At 33.0% G+C, this 20,290-nt stretch overlaps 1 long non-coding RNA gene across 1 annotated transcript in view; it reads right to left on the minus strand.

The window, feature by feature from the left end:
• LOC118200832 (uncharacterized) overlaps window positions 1-20,290 on the minus strand; it is a 31,249-nt gene that overhangs the window by 651 nt on the left and 10,308 nt on the right. The window contains exon 2 of the long non-coding RNA XR_004760153.2: window positions 3,317-3,486. This is a non-coding gene — a long non-coding RNA (uncharacterized LOC118200832). The remainder of the gene's footprint in view (window positions 1-3,316; window positions 3,487-20,290) is intronic.

The raw sequence follows: 20,290 nt of genomic DNA on the forward strand, positions 1-20,290 counted from the left end.
ATTCTCTGCATGCTGTTTGAAGCATAATGGTTTAGAAATGTTTCGCTGCGTCTAGGATGGAAATTACAGGTTTTATAGAAATTATTTTAATCAGAATAAACACAGATATATGCTACAAGGCAGTAGTCAGCAAACCGCGGCTCGCGAGCCAAATGTGGCTATTTGGCTCCTTGAGTGTGGCTCTGCCACAAAATAGCACATTCGGGCAAGTGCACGTGAAAGCAAGAAATCTTGAAACTACAACACAAAGGCCGTAAAATTTTACACAAGCATGAAAATATCCGCCAACTTTACTCCTAGGAAATATTTTTTGTGTCGATTTGGGAGGTTCTCATTGCACTGATTATAACATCAGATTCCGATATCGTAGTAATAGTTATATGCCACATTTTAATGAATGAAATGCTTTGGATTAATGTACCATTCAATGGCAATTTTAACTTGAATGAGAAACTATTTGTACAAATTTGAAGTTTTTCCAGTCTGAAACAAAACTTTCTCTAGCAACTGAATTTAGGCAACATAAAATACATAGACAATGTTTGGGTTGCATATAATATGAAAAAACTTCAGACTGAAAATGTCTAAAAACTAAAAAACCCAGACATTTTTACATTATTTGGTGTATCAAGTTAAAATTCCCATTGTACGGATTTCTACTATGAATGTTACTGATGTATTGATAAATGGGCCATTGTACTGATTTCAATAGATGTGTACCGACAAAAATAACACTGATATCCTCGTTCGATTGTGTCCTTGTCTCGATGTGACGCACTCGGTTTATGACCGAAGCTCCGAGGCTAGTTCGGAGTGCGTAAACTTACACTTGCCCTCTAAATTGTACGAAAAAGCGTTCTTTCTATTGGTAATAAGATACTCTTTTACAAGTTTATGTTTCGTCCCATTTTGACTTATGCCTGTCCTATCTGGGGTTATGCTTGGAAGTGGTGAACTGCCGGCGGTTCATTAGGAACTCGGCTATTCACCGTGAATATAAAATCCTTGAAATTAATAAGTATATGGCCAAGCTGACTGAGACATTTTCCCGAAAAATACCGGAAGTTAATGATACTATTCCAAGTTACGATTGTAATGATCATGTTAATCCCAAAAGGCCAATGGCGATCTTAAGCTATATTACTTAATTTCTGCTTATCTGTACTGTGTTTGCTTCTGATTCTTTTATTGTTGTATTGTAATATTATGTATTTTTGTATCTGTATATGTTATATAGCATTTTAAGTGTATTAACGAAACATGTTTTTGCAATCACTGGCGTTTCATTTCTTACTCTGCTTGGCTCTCGCCAACCGCACACCCCACTCGCAGTTTCTCCTAACCTGTTGACTGGCAGTAGTTAGGTGTAGCACCTCGCTCTCTGTCGGTCCGCTGTCATCTTCTCTGAAGAAGCTGTGATGAAATTTTGTTTACTTTACCCTGCGTTAGAAATGCTACTCAGCCAATAAAATTGCCCATTGTCTATTCTCACATTTCCCCATCAGTATATTTGTTCGAAAATTGTCTACTTATGTTGCACCGAACTGGCGATTCTACGCGTGTGCCCATCAACAGATAATGCATTTCGCCTGAATCTAGGTTCCCCTACCACCGGCGATGCGCGCGCAATTTATCCACAAATTGAGTAAATGTAATTACTTTTGTAAGTCAGTAAGCCAGGAGGGCAGTTCTAGAATGATTAATTGTAAGGGGTTACCCTGTTTTATTTAAAAACCACTTAAAAGAGAGAGAAATGTATTCATGGGTGTAAACGCACATTTCCTGTTTCCTTGCCTAACTGCTCTTGGCTGGTCCTCAATCATTTCGCTATTTCTTGCCCTATTCATTTCTTTTCGTAACAACATGGCTACAAAGAAGAAAAGAAGAAGCAAAGAAAAACGAAGATGAAATCCACTGCAAATTTCCAATTGAATGGACTGAGGCTTTCACTTTTATTCGAAATTCAAATGGCTTTCCGACCTGTCTCATTTGTCAATAAAAATTGGCTAATAACGGAAAATCAGATGTGTAGAGACACTTTACAACTAAAGAAAGTTTCATTTAGTAATAATTATCCTGTTAATGATGCAAGGAAGAAAGCAATTGAAGAACTTCAGAAAAGTCAAGAAAAATCACTTTCTGTATTTAATTACTGGATGCAATCTTCCAATAATGTTAATATTGGAAGTTTTGTGATTAGTGAAGAGAATGCTAAAAGATGAAAACCATATAAAGACGGTAAATACATAAAAAATTTGTTTTATAAATGCATCCGAAGAGCTATTTCGAGACTAAGAACGAAGCGCATATTCTTTAATAATGATAATAATAATAATATAAAAAAATATGAAAGCTTTCAGATTTTACTTTACACTCAAGGGGACAATTTTTTAATGTTTTGTGTGTTACCTTCATTTATTAAATGTCATGTTCTTCGCACTTAAACCATATAATTAAATTTAACAGTAATATCGCAAAATAATTTCAAAATGACCATATCTTTTGAATTTCCGACAGATAGTCTCGCGCGATGGAGATAAAAATGTTTATTTTTTCCCGTACAGTGCCATTGCTCGCTTTGAAATCGTTGAGTTTGTTAATCAAAAACTCGTTAAAGTGTTACAAATTATGAAACTGATAATAAAACAAGATTAGGGCTTCCAGATGCCTGTATTCGGTAGAGGATTACCTTATTCAGAATTTGATGGCTCTAGTATACCGTTGTTTAATCGCAATGCGAAAAACATACATACTTTTATGTATGCAGATTCTTCATTATTTAATTTATTTAAATGTAACGCAGGGCTTGATGGCGGCAAATATCTGAAAAGTGAAACGGACGTTTAAAGTTTTCGACACAAAATGCCAAAACGAAATTAATAGCCCTTACGGTCTAACGCCCTTTGGGTTAAAAAAATTAAAGAATTATCATTGTCTACTAAAACAGTGAACGATAGAATAGTAAAAATGTCTTCATATATAACTAATTAGCAAATCGAAGATCTTAAATTGCTTTCAGCTTTATCAATAGCAGTTGCCGAGTTTTGTAACATAAATGATATAGCACAAGTTTCACATTTTTATGATTTACTTCATGAACAGGTGTCAACGAAGAACTTTTAGGATTATTACCACTTAAAGGTAAAACACATGGATATAGCAAATGCAGTAATTGGATGCATTGAAAAACATGATATTCCACTCGATAAAAATGGTCGCAATTGCAACAGACAGGGTAAAAAGTAGGACCGGCGTAAAAAATGGGTTTGTTGCTATTTTTGAAAGAAAAAAAATCAATCATGAGATACTTACTTACCATTATATCCTTCATCAAGAAACGCTCTGTGTGCAGGCATTTCCAGAAGAAACTTGCAAAGTTATGGAATTTGTGATTAAGATTATCAACTGCATATAGCTAAAGCTCTTAATCAGCGTCAGTTTAAAGAATTTTTAGTTGATATGGAGAATGTGTACTCAGGTCTTCTCCTGCAAAACAAAATAAGTAGGTTACCAAGAGGAAACATTTTGAAATGTTTCGTGTCCTTATTAACAGAAATTAAAGCATTTCTACTTGAAAATGTGTTTATTATCTAGAATTAAAGAACGATCAGTGGATTCAAAAATTTTATTTCGTGGTAGATGTTAGGTCTCATCTAAATCAGCTTAATCAAAATCTACAGGGTAAAGGAAACACAGTTTTTTCGATGGTAGAAGTTATTTCATTTGAAAACAAATTATCTCTTCTTGCTCGAGAATTTGAAAGAGAAATTTCGATTCACTTTCCAAGCCTGTTGAAACATCGCCAAGAAAATAATTCAGATATTGACATTTGCTATTTCAAAACAACAGTTTTAAATATGAAAGAAGTTTTTCTCAGCAGGCTTCAGGAATTCAGAAACAACAAAGCCACTTTAGATTTTATTAAAAAGCCTCTGAATACTACTGTAACAGAATTAAGCTTTTCTCCCTTTAATATTGACACTGGCAACTTTGAAATACAATTGCTGGACTTAAAGAGAAATTTGAACGTCTTAGCGCTGATATAACAACATTGAAGCAAAACAAATGTGAGCTTAGTTGAGGGTACAAGTCGTCTGGTTTGAAGGACCTGAAGAAGGAAGATATGTTGATTTTAACACATTTAATAGTATTCCTGACTCATATAATCAGCTGAAAAAACTAGAGCTTGCTGTGGTTTCCTTTTTCTGGCCTACACATTCATGCGAACAATCATTTTCAAGCACGAACCCTATCAAGAGCAAATTAAGAAGTCGTTCGTATCGATGAGAACTTGGAATCATGATTAAAATTAAAAATAACGATATTCAAACCTGACTTACACAAAGTTTCCAAGGAGATGCAAGGCCATTGTTCATTAGCGTTTGTTCGTCATTATGTTGATTTAAAGTTTTTGGATACTTTACAGTTTTATTTAACATAAATAGTATCGTTATTTAGTGTAATATCAAGCTTTATTCAACATACCTATATAGTTTAACTAAGACTTAAAAATTGAAGTATTAAGTTAATTTTAGGGATTGTTGTGGAGTGAAAAAAAGATGCATTATTGAGAATTGAGAAAGGTATAACATGGTTTGGTCATAAGAGCGGATGAAGGAAAGAAGATACATGAAACGAGTATACAAGACAAGTGTGGATGGGACAGTTGGAAGTGGATCGACCTCAGCGAACGTACGTTGATCAGATTGAGGACGTTCTTAGTAAAAGCCATCGTAGGCGTACCCTTATTAAGTGAATCACAGCATACCTACCTATATAATTTAAGATATGTGGCCCTAAAAAGAGATTTCAATCATTGAAAAGTTGATAATTGGCTCTGTTGACTAATGAGTTTCCCGACTACTGGATCCGACGAAGGAATATTACAAAATAGAATCTTCTTACACGAAAACCGTTAGTTGAATTAATTCCAGTGTGCAAGTGTAATTTTAACTAAAGTATATCTAACAAAATATTGAATACCTCCTTATTTTCGTGCCTTAATTAAATATAAACTGTTTGCTCAAAGTTTCCGAATGCTTATGTGAGTTCATTTTTAGAACGGTTTGAATAAATTATTACTTTCCACAAAAAGTACATTGAATGTCTTTTTCCAAAGCCAGCAGGTTTTAAAAAATGTGGGAAAAACGTGAAAAAAATAAAGTTATTTTGATAACATTTTGTAACTGATATTTGAAAATAAAACTGAAAAACAAGTTACCGAAAACAAATATGAGCCACTGCATTCAGGGACGAGACTAAGACTGGTGAAGGGTTTCTCAGCCTAAGGTGGGAGCTGAAGAAAGTTGAATAGGCAAACATGTATGAATGATGATATAATCCTGAATGACTTCATCTGACAATTATCATATGGCTACTATAGATAAAAATTAGAATGACGAAGTTGGGATTATTTTCTCATGAACTTTCAATTGAAGCAGCCAGTGCGTTTTTGATCAAACAATTGTGAGGTAGAAATTCACTTTGTCTTATTTCGCTTATGTCACTGAGGAAAGACAAAAAGAAAAGACATAGTAAGATCGGTTGATCGATAGATTATAAGCAATTCTTACTGCCCATCGCAGATCTGTTTTTCATCCCGTGACTTTTTCAATCCGTGAATAATTATTTCTCATGAAGGACAGTTGCCACTGAATGGATTATTAGACAATATGATTAATATGACTATGATATATCGGGCAAATTAAGCAAAAATGCTCTAGTTTTGCTCCATTTGCTGTACCTGTTATTTTTTTTGAAATGTCACAAAGAAAAATATTCGAGAACAGACACAGATTCTCTTGCAGGAAACAGTGCGTCTGTCTTGCAAGTGAACATACTAAACTCCTCTGTAGATTTCAAGATTTGAAAATATTAGCCATATTAGAGTTTGTAGAGATTTTTTTTTGGTTTGGTTTGGTTTCAGTTAATTATGGAAAAGTACAGAAGGAATATCTGCCTAAGGGGAGGGATGCCTTCGTGGAAGACTTTCTAAGGGAAACTGGCTAGTGAATAAGTTAAACACTGAGAAAACTACGAAAACGCCCATGCAGCCAGCCCGTTTGTATGGAATCGAACTCAGGTCGGAACAACGATTTTGCCACTCGATCTGTGGTAAGACCTAGTTTGTAGAGATCAATAGGCATAATTTCGGTGCACGAGACATGAAAAATCACAGTCGCAGGATTTGAACTCTGGACTTCCCGAATGTCAGCGGTGCGCGCTTCCAGTTGCACCACAAAGGCACAAGTAAAGAGGGAGAAAATATCTTACAATTTACTTTATTTAAAGGACGTAGGGGGAAAGGGAGACCCAGTCAGTGTTTCAAGAAATGTTTGAGCTAAATCAGCAGCAGAAGACTGGAAAAGTCGCAAAACGTAGCAGATGATGTCATGTGATAACACACAATAATGCAACAGAAAGCACAATTGACGGACTAAACTCTTGATGGATTATTGATCAAGATTGATACACTATTTTGTACAGATTATTGACTATGGAAGAACTACTGATCTAGTATCGAGTATTGATGGGCTACTGACTAATTCTATAGACTAATTATTATTTATGGAATACTGATTATTCTAGATAGTATTTAAGGACTATATATTCTAGGACTAATTAGGGTTACTATCTTCTGTTACATCTATGAACAATGATTCTGTGGGCTTTGTAATGAATATTCATGATCTATATAACATTTTCCGTATACATATACATTTACATTTGTATATACAATCAAGGCAATCCTTCTGTAATACATCAATGTAACAAATTACGCGCATTCTTCAAAACGCTAGAAGTGTAATATATCACAGGAACTGTAATAAAATAACTAATGTTAAATTTTAAAATTTCTTACTAAAACCTTACTAAAGACATATACCAACCCTTATTCCATTTGGTCAATATTAAGAGATTAGTTCGAATGTCATTTTGACGGAGAGCAGAGTAGAGCTCGCAACTGTATTTAGATGGTACCTTAGTATAATATATATATATATATATATATTAACTACAGACATCTACTCTAATACTGCAAATCATTTTGTTGTGTGGTAATTAGAAACTTAAATTTAGATTAAATAAATTCGACTTACAAGACAAACTTGAAGAAACTCAAGTATCTGAAATTAAAAAGAAATATCATATATATACATAAAATGCAAAATGTTTTAATTAAGTATCACTTCTTAAAACCTGGCTGTTTTACAGTTCTGCAAGTCATTGCCTTCGACACCACATGAGATCTTTCTTTTTTAATTATAACGCTATGTTTCTTACTACATATTACGTGAATCAGAAATAAATGTATGTAATTTTTAATAATGTTAACGTTTGTATAAATTAAAAAAAAGACTTTTAAATGTCATGGATTTTATACTTGACAGAATTTATGTTTAGCTATACGATATTATACAGATATTTTTATAACGACAAATACTTTTTGCAATCCATTGCAAAGATTTTATACATTGTTATATCCCTTTCATTAAAAAATTTTTGAAATGAATGGAAGAAGTGATATTCTTTTGGAACATCACTTCTTTCATTGCAATTTCATTTCACTGCAAATGAATGCGAAAAATGCGTTTCGAACTCCCATCAAATGCTTTAATTTCCTAAAAGGACATGTTGAGACTTGCTTTTTCGTAAGAGAACACCACTCCGTGACAATTTACCTGCAATGGACAGTTTTATCTCATGACATTGCAAAGGCAATCTAGCCACGAATAACGCAGCTTCCAGTTTATTGCCTGTCTTGGTGGTCGAAATTTCTGCTAAACCCTTAGTAGAATGTTTTGAGGATGTAATTCTTGCTTTATGCTAGATCCCGGAGGCTTGCCTAGTCTACAAAAACCATCATTTTACATTCTTGTAGGAAACCCAGGTTTCATAAACGGTTATCATTTGATGTAAAAACTCCGAATTGATTCTGCACAAAAAAGTTTGAAACTCATTAATTCACATTCCTTTCATAGTGTTTTTCCATTTAATCATGAGGGTCTAAGAGCCGAAATTTACTACCGAACCCAAGTAATGAATCCGTTTGTCAAATACCGTGCAATAGAATCCAAATTTCTCTGTAAAATTCTGCTGAAGTAATTTTACAGGCACTTTTACTAGATTTCAACAGCTCGTTGCATTTCAGTTTCTATAGTCTTTGGACATTTTTGATGTTCTACCTAACTCTGATCATTATTAAAACACTTAAAAATCGCCATGCATGCCACTTCTTCTGCTACACTTCTAAACATGCTTCTGCATGCCACTTCTTCTGCTACACTTCTAAACATGCTTCTGCTACACTGTGTCTAAGATCCTTCTTTTCAAAAGAGAATAACTGATATGCTTCTTTTGGAATTGCCGTCTATTCTTACTTAAAAGACACCTGCAACTCTCATTGTAGCATCTTTTACTGAACAATCTTGCTACTTTGCCATCAATTAATGAATCTAGCAAAAAATGTTCCCAATATAGCAAAAAAGTGAAAACTGTTACCAAAATAGAAATCCAAAACCTTTAGCACATACCTAACAGTAAGCAAGTAACAGAAATTTCAAAATAACACCACCAACTTCATCAGTAATTAACAAGTAATAGGTACATGTCGAAATGTAATAGGGCACCCAATGTTTTCTATAAATAAATGTGTATATCCCTATTACACTTTCATTTTTATTAATTTAAAATGTAATAGATAGTTCACAGTTTGTGCCTTTGCATTTACACACTTTGGAGTCATTTCCAGAATTTTGGTAGTACAAATTTTGTTACAAACACAATTTTTTTTTCTTTTTTAATTTGCAGAATTTTTTCATAGTATATAATTACTTATATTAGATCTTTAGGATCAGGCTTATAATAGATCGTTTATTTCATAGTTCATCATTTGCAATATATGTTTATATATTCGTGATTCGTAATAGTAAAATTTATTTATAGTTCGTTGCAACTGGCAAGCAGGATTTCTGGCCGCAATTTTGCACAAAAACAGTTGATTTCTATCAGACAGTTTTCGAAATCGCCACAGATAAGATCTTCAGGCCCACAGTTCTACCAGCAGAAATAATCCCAATGGCTGAGTCATTCGATAACGATATTTATACTCATCAAATAGCTAAGTAATCGCTGTATAAAGCTTTTTTTATTCTTTATGTTCATTTATTTATTTAATATTCATATTTACATTTGTTTATTTATATATATATCGATTCATTTTATTTATTTCCTTCGTCATTTATTTATTTTTTGTTTCTATTTTTATTTTCCCCTTAATTTATTTTATTTTTGTTTTTATTTTTTATTTTTATTTATTTTTTTATTATATTAAATATTTGTAAAATTTAATCAGCAACTTTGTTTTTATTATATTAAGTACCAACTTATAACTCTGAATTATATGTAGTATATGAATGCAAGTTGTCTTTGTTTTTGAAATATGTACTCTCTGACCTTGTTAAAAAAAGTGTAGCCCTACCCTGGTGGTGGCGGCTGCTGGATTGGACTTGATCTCCCGCTGAGCAGGTACTATTCTGTTTGGTATACACCTTAGGTCAGAAGCCTGCTCAGTGGCGATAAATAAATAAATCTACTGAATAGATATTCAGAATCTTATATGTCGATAACTATATTCAGGATAGCTGGAATTCGAAAGCTACAATAAATTAAAACTCAATCTATTTCCTAGCTTCAAGCACAATAAGATAAAGAAAAAGAAATTAAAGTCAATTACAAACATTTCTGGCAGTATCAACATTTCTGCTTCAAGATTGAAACGTTCCTCAGTAAGTACACTGAAGGAAAATAATCTCGTTAGCAAGAAATGAACTGTATGACTTAATTTCAAGCAATGTACACTGCGCAAAAAAAGAAAAAAAAAGAGAGGGCAGTTTTATATCTCCCTTTCTACTGGGCCAATTGATGAAATTCAACTTGCGTTTTTCATGTCTCGAAAGCGCTACTTAGGATATGTATTAGATTTATATATAGAATTGTACTGATATAGGTATTTTGACAAAAAATCGGACTTTTTCTAAAATGACATGCAATTTTTTTCCATATTCCGATTCTACGACTCAAATTATGCCAAACTGCCAAGTTTTGTAAAAATCGTACGAGTAGTTTTTAAAAAATTAGCTCTCAAAATTTTAGCTCCTCAATGTTAATTCAAATTTAGTATGCATTTATTAATATCTCTTTTTTATTACACTTACTTGATTCCTTCTTTCACAGTTCGAGATTTAGGTTCCTTTCAAATAAAATTCCCCCATTTTTTATGATTTTTTTAAAAATTTGTATTTTTATAAATTTTTGAAAAATTTTTTGTATTATAACCTATACAATTTTTACCATCATCTTAAAATAGATGTATTTCTAAGTACACTTGCAAAACATTAGAGTTTTTTATTCAAAATTTCCGAAGATATACGTGAAATTATAAATTGGCGCGTTTTGAAATAGGGCATATTTTTTGAAAGCGATAATAACATCTAATATAGTTTACGCACCCTTGTTAAAATTATTTGAAAGTAGGAACGATGTCACTTTTTTTCCGCTCATGCATAATGTAAAAAGGTAGGAACGATGTGACTTTTTTTCAACTCCTGTACAATGGAAGGGGAAGGAAAATAGATTGCTAAATATTAAGAAGTTCGGCAAGTGAAGTCTTGGCGCATACTGAAAAAAAAATGCATCAAGTTAAAGTTTTAAATTACTCCGTAAATTTCGCACCAAAGTTTACAAAATTGAATATTTAGGCATAATTTGAGTGGTAGAATCGAAATATGGAAAAATTGGCATGCCATTTCAGAAAAAGCCCCATTTTGTGTCAAAACACCTATGTTAAAATAATGCTATATATAAATTAAATATAGTCGCGCTTTCGAGAGATGAAAAACTCAATTTGAATTTCGTCAATCGGCCCAGAACCGGGGATATAGAACTGTCCAATTTTTTTTTTCGCAGTACGTAGGTTAACTGAAAATTGCTTAGACAAATTTTCTTATTTCAGAATCAGATGACTCTAGGAACCTCGTGTTTTCTTCTTTTTCAGAGCTGAGGTCTTTACACTAAATTACGGTTTTCACAGCTCTTTCATGCCGTCCTTTTTGGCATAGCTGGTATAATGATTTTCATTTTCTGATCTAAGAAGTACTTCTTTCTATAGAAATGCCTTTGTTAGAAGGTCTTCAGAACTATATATCATTAAGTAAGCTACACACAGGAACTTTATATGTTGACAATCGAATTCAGATAGTACAGCCAATGTCACATCAGCAAGAGGCAGTAGGACATTGTCCTGGAGAAAAACCAATATATTCTTCAGCAGGCTGTTGCTGTCTTTAAAATACTTCCAAAGTGCATCACAATATATTTTAAAGAAATAAAAATACGAAATAATTGCAATTAACCTTTGGTATGTAGATTGTCCTACCTAATTACTCTCAATGTTTCTTGAAACAAAAATTAAATTGTTATGAGTAGTATAAAAAACATACTTAAAGTATCCAGAAGTTGTATAAAAACAATTTCGCATATACTAAACAAGATTTTTTTTGCATTGATTCGATATGATTTGAAAATTTAATACCAGAATACGTTTTTATTTTAATAGTGACAGTTTCTGTCGCAATAAAACGGATTTGGATTGGATCAAATGGAAGGAAGCCTTTCAACCGAAAATAAACACTTCGAAGGAACAACCATTAGGTCATAATGACTTTAAGTTTTACTAACGTTTATTTTATTTTAAAACTTTACTGTCCTTTCTTACTTTCCACTTCCGACCAGAATAAACGCGTTAGTTTGTTTATGTAAATTGTGCTTGCAAACTCTTAGGCATTTAAGCTGTGGCTTAAATGCTTAAGAGTCAAGAAGAAGAAGAAGAGAGAGAGAGAGATTTCTCTCCATCTTAGTTCGCGAGCGTTTTCAGTCAGTTGCTGTCCGCCTTCAAGGCCAGAGGTTTAGTCCTCTTTATATTGAAGACGTACTGCAGTTTTTCCGCATTCTGCGTACTACTTACGTAAAAATCTAAAAGGCCAATCTTAGTGTTACTAGTCTGTGTAAAATATTTGAGTTAAGCTCTTATTTAAATTTAGTTAGTTTGTAGTTTTTATTTTCTTACATACAGACCACAGGTGCTGGTCTTTGTATCCCGAAGTGCGGGAGCACTTGTAAATTGTGGAGAATAAAGGGTAATTAAACCCTTCTTATCTTTGTCATATCTTCTATAGTAGCATAGGACATAGTTTTAAGTAAACTCACTGCTCTACTCATGTTTGCTAAACATATAAGAAGAAACAGTAGTTCTGATAAGGTGATTAACGGAAAGTGATCTTTATGTTTTCTTTAATCTTTCATCATAAAATGAAGGAAAGAAGATTTTAGACACTTTTTTCTGGTGAGTTTCTGAGGAGTTAACAGTGTTTTAAAAGTTAGGTATAACATTCTATTTGAAAACTTACATTGCTTTCTGACAGTCTGGAAGCGTATAATGAAATGCAATCAGCAATAAGATAAACTTCATAGCACTATAAATAATATCTTTCAATATTTTGAAACGTTTACAAATTTTAATTGAACGTACTAATAATACGTGAACGTACTAATAATAGTACTAATAATACTTATTGAAAGTACTAAAAATAATGCTAATAATACTTAGAATAAACTTTTATTTTGTCTTCTAAATAATCTAAATTAATTCCTCGATAGTTGATCAGCATTAATTACTTCCAAATCACTTTAAGAGATTTTTAAATTTTTCCAGACTCTTATTTTTTATTCATTGTTTTAATTTTAAATGCAAAAAAATTAAATCTTTGTTAAAACAGATGTCATGCAATTTAGAGGCGTGAAATACATTTTTAATAGAAGTTAAGTGTTACTAATTTTTTCCTTTCATTGCGGTTATCTCTTTAAACAACAGGTACGATTCATAAGAAACATAAATTGAGAACTATGTTAGAAATAACTATAAATAAATTATTGTGATTATTATTTGTTAAAAAATGGCGTAACTAGTAAATATCATGTTACATCTGGCAACTCTCTTCGATTGTTAACAAGAGGTAAGACTTGCTGAAACAAAGACCATTCCTTAATATTCATATAAATATTTATATAAAAGTCTCTTTTTATATAAATCTCTTTTTATATTATATATCTTTTATATAAATATTTATATAAAAGAGACTGGTGGTAGACAAAAATAAGTCAGTAGTGTAAAACATTACTAGCCTTGATGCGTTAGAAGTAGACTTACTGTGGAAAGTACATAATGCTTTATGGAATTTATGCGCCATAATGCTTTATGGAAAACTTTCTTCACAACCTTTTAGGTCATAGGTATGCAATCAAAACTGCGTAATAGCAGTGATGTCTCCTTATTGTTTTTGCCATATGTCGCTGGATTAATTTATTATGGCTGGGGTTTTAATAAGAATTCAGAAGTCCTCCTCATCATCCTGTCTATTTATGAGAATTTAGTTTCACTAACACTGTCCTCTCTTTCATTTGTTTCGTGTCACACGTATGTGCTGAGACTAGAAGATAATGCAAATGAAAGTAATGAGTGCAAACTAAAGAGTTTGTTCTTTAACAAGTCACCAGTTATTGTTGGGGTAGATTATTCATGACGATTTAAGATTGCAAATTCTCGCTTCAGCTGTAACTCACAAGAGACGGACGAATGAAATTTGTTGAATTTTATGTGTGCTTGCGTAAGTTGATCGTAAACTGAGTTAAACCTTGAAATCTTAGAAGTAATTCTCAGTGAACTGCCGTTAGGTGAGGATATTTTTGAAGCAAAATTTAAGAATTATATGCTCCTTCAAGAGATTTATATGAACTACATAGCACACAAAATATTCTAACTTTTACATGTATCCATTTCTCTAATACTGTGACCAGAAAAACCAAACAGAAATACACTCATGTCCATAAATTAAGGATAATGCAAAGTCAGGCAAAAGGAAGAGTTAGAAGCGAAACAAATTTGACTTATTTGTAAAACTTATTTATTAAACAAAAAGTAAAGAGGAAAAAAAAAAGAAAAAAAAAAATGCTAAATGCTGATATTATTAAAAAAATTAGCGTTTTTTTCTCCCTGGAGCAAATTACAAAAAAAAAACCTATTTACAAAAAACCAATATTACATGGTTGGTATGATTGTTAATACATTGTATGTCTCCCAGACGATGCAATACAGTCCGTACAACGTCTAGACATGCTGAGTATCAAATTATCGATCTGATCTTGCGGGATATTACACCACTCAAAACGCAATGCTTTCCGAAGTTCCGGTAGACATGTAGGAGGAGGTTGACGGGCTGCAACTCGTCGGCCAAGCATGTCCCACACGTGCTCTAGTGGATTCAAGTTCGGTGAGAATGCTGGCCAGTCCATACCGGTGATATCCTCCGATTGAAGGCATTCGCTTACGATGTTTGCACGATGAGGACTGGCGTTGTCATCCATAAACACAAATTGTGTGCCCATGGCGCCCCGAAACAAATGTACATGTTGTTACAGAATGACGTTCCGATAGATTTGGCTTGTCATGGTTCCAATTTGAACATGCAGGTTAGTTCTGGAACCCAGAGTAATTCCACCTCAAACGATCACTCCTGCACCACCGTAACGGTGTCGTTCAATGATTTTTCTTGGTGGTAACGGGTACCTGGAGCTCTGCATATGAAAGTCCGACGAGAATCAGACTGCAAGCTAAACCTGGACTCGTCGGAAAACATCACACAAGCCCACTGTTGCGGTGTCCACAATGCATGCTCTCTACTCCAGGCTAACCGCAGGCAACAGTGAGTTGCAGTAAGTGGAACGCATCTGACAGGTCTACGAGCATATAAACCAATCTGCCCTAAGCATCTGTACACGGTCTGCCTTGAAATTGTCGTACCAGTGGCTGAAGAGAGCTGACGAGAGAGGTCTGAGGCTGTGCTCCGCCTGTTTCTTTTGGTAGTAACTGCCAAATACCGGTCCTCATTCGGCGTTGTAACTCTGAGGCGACCTGTGCTGTAACGTCTACTCAGATTACCATCATTTTGGAATCGTTGCCAAAGCCTGGAGATGACACTCTGGGCAATTCCAAGTCCGTCTGATACTTCCAGTTGGGTACGCCCACATTCCAGACAGCCGATAATTCTACCACGTAAAAAAATCATCCAAATGCGTCCTTTGTGTCATAACTATTCGGTTATTGCACTGAAATGCTTATAAAGCGCCTGCGAACAATTTTACTTCTTTGCCTGTATTCCTTATATATCAGTCTCTTACACTTTCTTCATTGTGACGTACCATCGGTGTTATCTGGTTACTTCCTCAAATTTGCATATGATTCTTGAAGATGTGTGTAGTGATTTTACAGGTGATACATTTATTTTAGAGTTCGATTTCCGCGTGACTTCGAATTATCTTTAATTTATGGACATGAGTGTACTTGGTTCACTGGGAAGTCACTTTCACAGTTCTTTCACTATGCTATACTAGACAAGAACGAGTACAGTTTTGATTTATTATTTCGACAGATGAAACATTGTTTAATCTTTTGAAGTCCCTGGGGAATTTCATTCATCATGTCTGTGTTTTTTTACAATACTAGAACACCCACATTTGGCAAATGACGTAATTCGGGAAATTTCAACTTTTTTTTTCTATGACAGTTACCATATCATTTAACGAAATAACGAGATGCTTGTCCAGTTGGATTTGCGTATACAACTTAGAGTAGCAACTCAAAACAATAATATGTAGCAGGTGTTCAGGTAGTATACTCTTTCATTTCCAATTTTTAATAGACAGACAGAAGAATTGCTTTTGTTTCAGGTAATCATGTTACCTGCCAAATTATTGCTTCATGTGTGCACATGTGTGTGTTTTGAAAACCGTGCAGCTACGTATTATCAAGTATGCAAATTTTCAATTCTAATAATCGTAAGTATCTCGGAAACTTTTGAAGGAGAATAAATTTTAAATAAGTACTTCAAATGATATTGGAAAATTTAATTTTTATGGTTTCTTTATGGTCGGACTATAAAGATTTTTCGTTGCATGAAAAACTAATTCTGCTCTAATACTCTACTCAGCATTTCCCAAACTGTGTTCAATAAAGCGTCATTATGTTTTCCGCGAAAAATTATGAATCTGACGTTAGAACACAACGAAATGTTTGTTTATATGTCTCTAACACTATTTAAGACAACTTCTAAAAAAAATTTAAAGAAACAAACACAAATTTTACTTCCTCTACGCATTTGTACAAAGCAGGTTTTTCATATTATGCTGCAACAAAATCAAACTATAGAAAGCCAGGACTTAGAAGAAATCCTGATAACCTTGATAGAAAGCAACTTAATGCTGCACCTGATACAAGAATTCAAGTTCCTAACATTGTGCCCAACATTAAAAGAATTTGATATTAGAATATCAGATTCTTTTATTGTCTGAATTATTATCTCAAATTATTTTAATGTTGGAATATCTATTAGAATATATATATAAGAGTTTTATATTAGGTATTTAGAAGATTCAAATATATCAAAGTCATTGATAACTGAAAAAATGTTAAAAATTTTTACTTCATTGCACAAAGTAAAGAAACTATTGTAATTGCAAAAATTTCGAGTACCATATTTCAACAAAAATATCCATTTAACCATTCCCGAATCCATTTAAACGATTTATTTGCGTGACACCTGTACATGCGGACAGAATAAAGGACTATCTTTTTCCTGAAGTCTGTACGTACGAGAGTATGTATATTTCTCTGATAACTCTAAAACGATTACCCGTAGAATATTAAAATTTCGTATGTATTCGTATGTACGAGAGTTGTACACCTGTTGAACAAAAAAGATTCTTACTAGCTGAGGTTCGTCATAGATACACTAGATATACTAGATAAATACTTTAAAGTAACACTGCACTGTATGACAGACATGTGAGTCATAGTGCAGACCCGAGTGCCACGGACTAGACTCGGCTGTAAAAACAAAAACGAAAAAAGGATTACGTTCGTAACTTGCAGTTTTTATTGCCGACCGATGCTTTTTTTAACGTAGGCGGCCTACGTTTTTCCATGATGGTCTGTGGAAAGAAAAAAATTATGACACTTTTGCAGATTACGGAAATGCTTATAGTTTCATATATTTCAATTAATTTCCTTATTCAAAAAAAAAAAAAAAGTTTTTATTTTTTTATTTTTAGAAACTACGTGCGTTTTTCTAGGGCGATACAGTGTTTGGTAATACTATAGATCCTACACACCTACACACGTTATATCAAAATTTTTTTGTTATATTAATGAAACATCATGGAAAAAAAAAGCTTCAAAGCGTCCTAGCCTATTAAATCTCACTCTCTTTAATCGAATTTTAGAATTAAGAATTTTTAATTATCATTCAGCAAAATTCATTAATAAAATACATTAGATATATACAACTATCGTTTTCCTTCCCACCAAACAATCTTTTCCTGTGATATTCGGATAAAAATTAATGTCGTAATTCCAGATATGGTTCAATAAAGGCCAGAAATTCATCAAATTGATGAAACGCCATGCGAAAGCAGTTAACAAAACTTTCGATGTCCTTCAAGTGAGTCTCTTCATTTAATTATTTTGATCTTCTTGTTGCAGTCGCAACTGACATATTGGTGCAACTTACCATAATCTTCTTCTACTTTTATGTAAAGCAAAAAGTAAAATAAACTTTGTAGCAGAAATTGGACCCATTTAAATTTTAAAAACAACCACATCAAGCTAAAATACACCAGAAAAATATACGTTTTTGTGCCTAGTTTCCGACAAGAACAGCCATCTAGTGTGTACATATGAAATTTTTAAAGCGAAAGTGTCTGCTCTGGTGTGAGTTGATGTGCACAGAAAGCGTTTCCCCCCATTTCCGCTTTTCGCGTCAACGAACTAGTGTGAATGTAGCTTAACCGCGCATTCCGGAAATTAAATTATTCGCGTAAATTTTCCCTCTCGACTTTCGTATGGTAAAATTAGAATAAAAAATTTAATGTGTACACCACATGACTTTCTTGTACGGAATATTAAATTATACGCATTTTTTCTTGCATTTCATTTAAACTTATTAGATTGAATTAAACCTACTTCGCCGACAGCGCATAAACCACAATAGAATAAATGCATTCTTTAAAATTCACTTTGTTTACCATAGCGACACTCTGGCGCTAGGTTTACTTAACAGTATTATATTTCATTCATATTATAACTCAGAATGCACAAAATGTATATCATTTAAAGAATTATCTAATCGTTGCCACATGTTCTATTCAAATACTATAATAAAGCTAGAACTATGTATAAAAGAAATTAAGCAAATAAAACAAAAAAGAAACAGTTTTTCACAGACGATTGAGTATTTCTCATTTAATTAATTCAGTTCTTACTTCAGAGAAGACAAAAATACATAAAAACTCAAAATATCTATATTAAAAATTACGAAGTAAATCTCAAACGCTTATTTCCTCGAAAAAATTCCATAAAGAATAAAGCATGATTTAATTGGCAATAATAAATGAATGCGTTATCTTTGTTGTTGCGAAGCTAAGTTTCTCTAGATTGGCAACAAATCCACTATTCTGCTGTTTCAAATGTAAACATCAATGGCCGCCATTAAAACAAGCTTAGCGGCAATTAAACAACTTTAAAATTGCTGATAATTCTAAAAATATTGCACACAGATTTACTAAAGGCATAAAATCCTTACTCGGAAGATAAAAACAACATAGTTCAATCATTTTTAAAGAAAAAAATGTACAATTTGCAAACATATAAGAGTAAAGAAACTGAGATCATTGAGCCGGGTAATAGAGTGGATATATATATAAATATATTTATATACGTTTGGTGCGGCCGATTGCAACCAAAATACGAGGTGCACATATACATGTTATAGCAGTCCTATATACAAAATTTCAAAGTTCTGAGGCTACTCGTTTTTTAGTTATGCGAGATACGTACCTACATACGTTCGTACAGACGCCACGAAAAATTCTCTTCAGAATTAATTTTAAAGCAGTTTTATAATTTTTTTGAAGGAAAAGAGTATTTTATTCTGTCCTTAAGTACAGATATCACGCAAAAACATCGTTAAATTGCATTCGATAGCGGTCAAAATGGATATTTTCGTTGAAATATGCTGCCTGAAACTTTTCGCGATTACAATACTTCCTTTTTACTTCGTACAAGGAAGTAAAAAGGCGGAATACGTGAGTAAATATGACAATACTTGCTGCTATTTGCATGACAAGTGAGATTTAACTTTAGAAAAAAAAAAAATAAGTGAATGGAATTGTAGTTTTTGATTAATCATTGATTCATGATGAAACTATTCTATGAGTAAAATCAGTTTTCTGTTGAATGTTAAAGATTAGATAAAACAGAAAATAAACTGCTCTCAAAAACACTCTAAGTCTATATTACGAAAAGTATATCAGTATTTTAGGGAAATAAAGCCTCTAAATTATTTTTTTCAAATATTCTGTTTGTGCTAAAACAAATGTTGCGTGCGTACAGGTTCGTAATAGAACGTACAAGTTCGTAATTGAATGTCCAAGTCCGATATCAGGTTAATATAATTTATTCTTATCAAAAGAAATATATGAGAACGCTAGAATTTTCCTCAGAAATATTCGTACGAGTGTTCACAATAGCACGCAATATAATCAGTACTTACACTTCAAACTACTAAAAACGTTAAAATATAACGCAATGCAAAGCGTATAAGCTAATTCAGAGATCTTAGTTCACACGAAACAACTGAGAGCAGATACTTTGATACCTTGATACTTTTGATATGCATGTTTCAGCAGGAATTATATCCCGCTATTACAGACACCTCAAATAACCTAGAATAGGGGAGACATAACATACAGTGCTTCGCAAGAATATCTTGACAAGGGATGTAGGAAGATTGTGTAGATGGGGCTCAGGCCAGTGTAAATGAAAATGGCATACTTTGAAACTTCAAAATTGGCTGGAAGAATTTAAGATTATTTATGGGGAAATCCGATAAATATAGGTTGCATAGGGCCTTAAATTGATGTCGATTTCTAAGAGCTCGTACTTAAAATTTTCTCAATAATTTACCTCCGCGTTGGTGATGGCTTTATTGAAAAAATTATTATTTAACTTATTGATGAATAACTCCAGATTTTAGAGTTTAAGGTCTCTGTGTAGCTATTCATTGCGAACGAACCAGGGGGCTCCTGTGATTTTTCGTAAGTAGTTGTTTTGGAAAACCTG

The sequence above is a fragment of the Stegodyphus dumicola genome, chromosome 7 (assembly GCF_044657685.1).
Source record: "Stegodyphus dumicola isolate Sdum_Otavi_A_Nest chromosome 7, ASM4465768v1".
In the NCBI taxonomy this organism is placed as follows: domain Eukaryota; kingdom Metazoa; phylum Arthropoda; class Arachnida; order Araneae; family Eresidae; genus Stegodyphus; species Stegodyphus dumicola.